A 6,901-nucleotide genomic window follows, 5' to 3' on the forward strand; every position below is an offset into this window, starting at 1 on the left:
CAAAACTTTCTTGATGATGTGGAACAACTTTTTGATTTTGTTTCCATTGATCAAATTTATGTATCTGAGTGTCATTAAACGAGAGCTATGAGGGTTCCAAATCAGGAAGATCATTTGTAATAACCCCGTATAAATAAAGTGTAACTCCATCCAAAATGTTGTTCTTGCTCAACAGTATATCAGACGAGAAGGAGAGAACTAAAATACAGAAGGGCATGCTTTAAGGTTCTAGACAAGCATATTGTAACCCATCTGCTACAGATTAGACAACTGTATATAATCAGTATTTGATCTGTTTTTGCCTCTGTATATTTCATTCTTTACAGGACAAATTCTGATCTGTATTTGCCCAAGAGAAAATGGCAATACAGAAGCAAAAGTGGAAGAAATGGGTCATTCTGTGATCTAGGGGCAGGAAAAAAAAACCCACTGTGAAAAATACAGGGATATGAATATAATACAGTCTGCAAAACACAGACCAAATACAGAGCTGAAATACATTTATCTGAAAGTGGCTTATCTGCCTAAATAAATACCATACGTCACTTTTTTTAAAGCAGTTTTGAACATTTTTAACTTTTTTGTTTTCTACACTAATTTTATTTTTTCGTCGCAAGTCTTACAGAGAAACCTTTGAAGAGAAAATGCCAGAAAGCGCCATAGCTGGAGCATGCTGCTGTTTGAAAAGGAAAAAAAAACACTGACCAAAAATAAAAAACACCAAACAAAATAATTGTATACTCTTCAATATTTCACTGTTACTTAACATCTGGCTGCAGCATATATTTTTTAATGCACTAAAAATTACTATGCCACACAGTGCTGTATGTCAGATATCATCCTTAGTGGAAATGACCTTTAACCCTTTCCAATCCAATTTCCCTCCCACCTCCATACTCCCCAGATCTTATTTGAGTGGGAAAGCGTATTGTGGATTCCTTGGAATTACTCAATAGTAACAGAAAAATGATCTGTCATGATGATTTTATTAGCTTTTTTTTTTTTTTAATTGAACGTGAGGTGTGAGTGTTTCACATTGGGAAGATCATTTGTAATAATCCTGTAAATATATGTATATTGATATTACATTTTATATAATAAGGCTCTATTCATTTTAAATTTCTCTAATAGAGATTGATATCTGTCTCTGTAATACAGTGCCATACAATGGGTATAGCGTAATGTTTTTTAACACTATGCAGAACAGAGCTCCGATGTCTGTCTGAGGCTGTTCTGCATATGTATATTACACTGTGCAGGAGAGGGCTCTGACATTTGGGCTCTGTCCTGCATAGTGTAATATACATATGCAGAACAGCCTCCGACATCAGAGCTCTGTTCTGCATAGTGTCAGACTTCGCCCCCCCACTGACCCTATGCAGGAAAATCTCAATGTCGGACGAGGTCTGACACTGGATTGGAGAGGTTTAAAAGACGTCTGGCAACTAATTTTTTGCTATTAAACTCCAATATACTGATGCATGAGTGACTGATTGATTGTTAAAACGGATACCCTCTCTAGATACTGCAGAAAGGCTTCTCACGCTGTATGTTACCCTTGGGCCATCTGATGGGTGGTACACATCTGCCACTGGTCTGGGCTTTCTCCATCCCTCTTCTGCTTAAAAATTCCCCCTTTTATGCCACCTGCTCACAGACTGATTAGCATTGCGGAATCCGCGGCAGGTGTCTGCCTCCAGGTTCTGCAGCAAATGTCATCCATAGCATAGCGTGGAGAAGTGATTCTTCCTGCACACGCAGAAACCAATTGCGGTTTCCGCGCGCGCAATAAAAATCGCAGGATGCTCCATTTTTGTGCGGATTCCATACGGACAGCATCCATTGAAGTCGATGTAAGTGTTCGGATCCGCGGCCCTTCCGCACTTAACATTGTGGAAAGGCAACAGACTCAATGTCATTGCTAGGCGATGATGCGGGAAAAGCAGGCATTTAAAAAAAAACAAAAAAAACCTCTGTCCTGCCCATGTCCGACTGCGGGCCGACCATCCGCAGTACAAATGAAGAGGAAAGGAGCTGGAGACGTCCAACGTAGAGGGGGAGTGTTTTTAGCAGAAAAAGGAGGAAGCCCAGACCAATGGCTGATGTGAACCGCCCATTAGACAGTATGAGGCTATTTAACATAGGGCCTTTCTTCAGCTTTGTCTAGAGATGGGAGTGACAGGTCAGTCGCTGATGTGTCAGTATATTGAATTTAATAGGAAAAATTAGCTGACAGACTTCCTTTTAAGATGCCAGCTTATTTTCCTCCTTTTAGTACATAAATGGTTGGACAGTATTTCAAAGTGATAGCCATGTGATGCAGGAGTAATGGGAATGGAGAGAAATACAGAAGATACAACACTTTGGTGGAACAGTGGAGGGCTAGTTTAGTGCAACTGCACTGGCAGACTCTATTTTGTTTTCATATGCATCTTCTTTTTTTTTTTTTTTTTTTGAGGTTTGTGTTTTTTGATGGATTTTTTTAAAGCCAACATCAGGAGAGGAGTGGATCCTAAAATAAGTTGTATCCATCCTTTTTTACTTTTTTTTTTTATTATTATTATCCTCACCTGGTTTTGGATTCACAAACTGCATTAAAAAACCTGAGCACAACCTGCTTATGTGACTTCAACTGTACAGCTGCAGCAGCAAGCCTGTCTCCAAATCCGCACCATTTGTTGTGGATTTATTTCTGTATGGAATTCACCCGCTCATTGAGAAGATGTGAATTCTGCACCACATGTCAATTGCCGCACAGGTTTTTGCAGATTATTTCCACAGCTTGTAAACTAGATTTTCAAAACCTTATCCCCTTTTACTACTACTGTAAATTTCGTGGCAAATCTGCCCTTTCTGCCCCGGAAGAAACGGAGCATGTTCTATTTTGCTGCAAACTCTGCGTGGACGGCCTCAATTTGAAGTCATTGGAGGCCATCTGGGTTGCAGCGCATACGCCATTAACATGGCGTATGGGCTACTGGTACCCGTGTCATCACTCGGCGATGAAAAAGACTTAGATTAAGTCGAAACGTCGCCATTTTATGGAGCAATAAAACCTTTTTCTACAATTTCTACACCGTTGATGCTGCCGCCTCCTTGGACACCATCACTCGGCGATGATGCGGGAAATACAAATATTGGGGGGGGGGGGGGAAATCTGTACTGCGCAAGCCCGACAACGAGCTGCTGCGGTCATCCATAATACAGAAATTGCAGGATTGCCGGCTGGCTTCCACAGCTGGAATTCGCTGTGGGATCCCGCATACGCAATCCGTCCCGGTCGTGTGAAGCCGGCCTAAGACCAATTTACATAGGCCAACAATTCGTAGGTCCACTCGTTTGCCTGATTGTCGGCCTGTTTGAAGCTGCACCCAATTAGCTGACAGATGAGCACACGCATGTACAGCTGATGGCATCTTTTGCGCAGCCAAAAAAATAATTTTTAGTAGTCCATCTCCACTATTAGGCTGTAAGTAACTCCAATTTCATAGCATCAGCTGTGCTGCCTAAAAGATAACTTCTGAGCAGAGTAGCCCATGCTTCATCTCCTCAACTATTGATCCTATTTTGTTACACAACATATTTTAAAAATCTATAAAGTTATCTGCGTATCCCAGAATATCGCCCATGTCTCGTTTTCGCCTCCTCCTACGGCCAGTGATACATTTGCCTTATTTTGGCCACCGGTTTGTGTCTGCAATATGGAATCGTGTACTAGTCGGATCATGGGTCTCCTGACCAAAATTCAGAGCAGCATAGGAATGTATGATGCTCTTGAGATCAGGAAGCAGACCTGTGGTGAGGCCGAGACCCACTTCCATATTACTGATGGAAAACGGCGACCAAAATATGTCAGTTTGTCAGTGTCTTTACTGTGTCTGTCGATAAGACCGTTGGCTGAAGCAGGAGCCTCTCCCCTCTGTACGGCATACAGTAGGAGAACAAATATGGCTAAGCATCTCACCCTCATCTGACTACCAAGTTGGAATAGATCAGCAGGAGGTTAACCCCTTTGTTCTCCGCAAGATCTATATTAGGGCTGATCTACACGGGAGCTAGGAGCGCAAAAATCTCAGCTTAAAAAACACGTGGCTATTACAACCAATGGTTTCCTTCATCTGAACGTTCCCATAGGAAACCATTGGTTCTAATAGCCACGTGTTTTTTATGCTTGCGATTTCTGCGCGCCTAGCTCCCTGTGTGAAAGAAACCGAAGACTGTTTTCTGTGAAATTAAATCTTTCACTTGCTTGTATTCATTTGTATTGCCTATTGTTCCATTAAGGCCAATGCCTATCTAGAACCTCATGTTCTTTACAACATTTATTTTAAGAACCTGGATATATGTTATACCCTAAAGAGTTAAATATCAGCCCCAAAAGCTTTACAGTTATATTTTATACATCTATGCGTATACATAAACTACTGTTTTACCAGTCTTCTGATAATTCTAGCTAAATGTGTTTTGGCTATAGTCTTCCTTTTTAAAGAGAGATACATTTGTACATTTGCAGGAATCTTAAGATGTGAACTGTGAGATGCATTGGTTACTGCAAGAATACCGGCAAAAATGTAAGCAAATCCGGTGTATTCAATGTGTTGTAACGTTTGTTTTTGTAATTGTGAAATGCTTAGAAAATGTTAAGAAAAGGGAACATGGATATAAATGTCTACCCTCTCGGCCCATAGGTCTAACACGTTCTTGTTTGATGCCAAGAGTATTGTATGTAATTCTATTTGGAACGTTGTATGAAATGAGCACACAATGATACCGAGGTTGTGAAAAGCACTGTAAGAAGAAAAAAAATGCAGAATTTCATTATACTGAATATATATTATTTATACTACAGAGCCTTTAAATAAAAGGGAGGCTGGGTGAACTATGGAGGTGCTGTGTGTGGGTTTGTTTTTAACTTGTAAGGTACAAAGCTTCAATGAAATGTTCCATAAAGAGAGCAGAGATGATGGGTATTAGTGTATCTTGATGCCACCAGCAATAGCTGGTGGAGTCAAGATTGACATGGAGTGACACCCCCTGTAGCTGATTGGCTGCGCTGCTTCTTGGGCACAAGGTCCTGGAAGGGCAATAAACTAAGGAACAAAAGGCATAGAACGGCCGCCTGGGCTGTAGCCAGATCTCCAAGCAGCTTTCCCATCGGCCATCTGCCATGGAGCTCTCAGCCGGCGGACGTCAGCCACGAAGCTCACAATCCCCGGACACAACTGAGCTCACAGCCGCCGGCAGGGACGGACCTGACAGCAGCGGCAGGGACGGAGGTGTCAGGCCGGCAACGGGGTGGGATACATGCCAGAAATGCCGGCCGAGACACAGGTGAGACGCTGCTGTGTCTCCAAACATTTCTGCTGGCCTCGGCTCTGCTGCTTTACGCTGACTGTTACTTCTCTTCTTTTCCTTACATTATTACATGTTAATGGTGCCATTTTACTGTGGTAACATGGCAGCATTTACAAATAATAATATAAGGCAAAGAAGATAACGAACGGTCAGCCTGATGCAGCAGGGCCCGCAAAAATGGATCCACAGTGTGCTGCTAGGGTCATGGCTGCAAGGTGCTATCAGAAGCTAGGGGTGTGACAAGGGCGTTCCTCCTGTCAAACCCCTAGCTTCTGGTGGCGTCAAGATACACTAATACCGAGATCATACTTTCTCCCTGCCTATGGTGACAAGATTCTGCAGTTTCCTTTTAGTAATCCCCCATTGATGACCGTGGGTGACAGACTTCTGATTGATGACCATCTGGAGAAATAATCTCTGGAACCTTTTCCATTTTAGACACCTTGTGCGTGACATAAGAGGTTAGCTTTTTGTAACTGCTTTTACCAGAATGTTATGTCATTGCACAAGTATATAAGCAAATTCTTTTATATCAAGTGAATGCACACTTCTGTATTGACAGACATCTGTCTCCGGTGACAGGTCTGCTTTTACTCATTGCTTCCTGTAATTCATATTCAACAGCAGTGTGACAAATGTTCACCTCAATACATTAGTAACCTCTTTAAAAGGGCCATAAGACTGCAGACTAGAGATGAGTGAGCATACTTGCTAAGGACGAGTCCTCGAGGGAGTATTGTCCTTTTCGAGTACATGCCCGCTCATGAGAAAAGATGCCGTTGCTGTGATCAGCTACGAGCCAGTCACTGCTATCAACTCTTTAAATGCCCCTTTCGGCCTCCGTGAGATGCTGTTCTTTTGTCATGGCAGTCTGGTGAATGCCCCCGGGGATGCCATATATTTCTGCCTATTAAAGCAGGCCTAGAGCAAAGAATATTTTGTTTCAAAGATTATATATATATATATATATATATTTTTGTAGTAGAGTAAAAAATACCTATATAAATTGGGTATTGTCATAACTGTACTGACCCACAGAATAAAGTCATGTCATTTTTACTACACTGTTTGCACTGTAAAAACAAGACTCCACCCTTCCCCCAAAAAAGAAAAGGGTGGAATTGTCTTTTTTTCCATTTCATTCCACCTGGAAATTTTTTAAGTTTATTAGTACATTATATGCTATACATTATATAGTACCACTAAAAAAATACAACTCGTCCTGCAAAAAAATAAGCCCTCAGGCGGCTACGTCAACAGTAGTGTTATTATTTTCTTGTGAAAAAAAATGGAAGAAAAGAAAAAAGACAGTATCCTTAAGGGGTTAAAGTATAAAACCCTGTTTACACAGAACAATTATTATTCAGAAAATCATTTAAACGGCCGAACATTAGTTCTAAGTTGAAGTGTCTAGTTATTAGAACATGGATACGGCATGGAAATCTGATTCTCTGCAATTCTGTTACAAGAAAAATCTGTAGCATTTAGGGCGCATTCAGATGACCGTATATCGGCCGGGTATTCACGCCGGCCGATATACGGCGTC

The sequence above is a fragment of the Eleutherodactylus coqui genome, chromosome 5 (genome assembly GCF_035609145.1).
Source record: "Eleutherodactylus coqui strain aEleCoq1 chromosome 5, aEleCoq1.hap1, whole genome shotgun sequence".
NCBI lineage: Eukaryota > Metazoa > Chordata > Amphibia > Anura > Eleutherodactylidae > Eleutherodactylus > Eleutherodactylus coqui.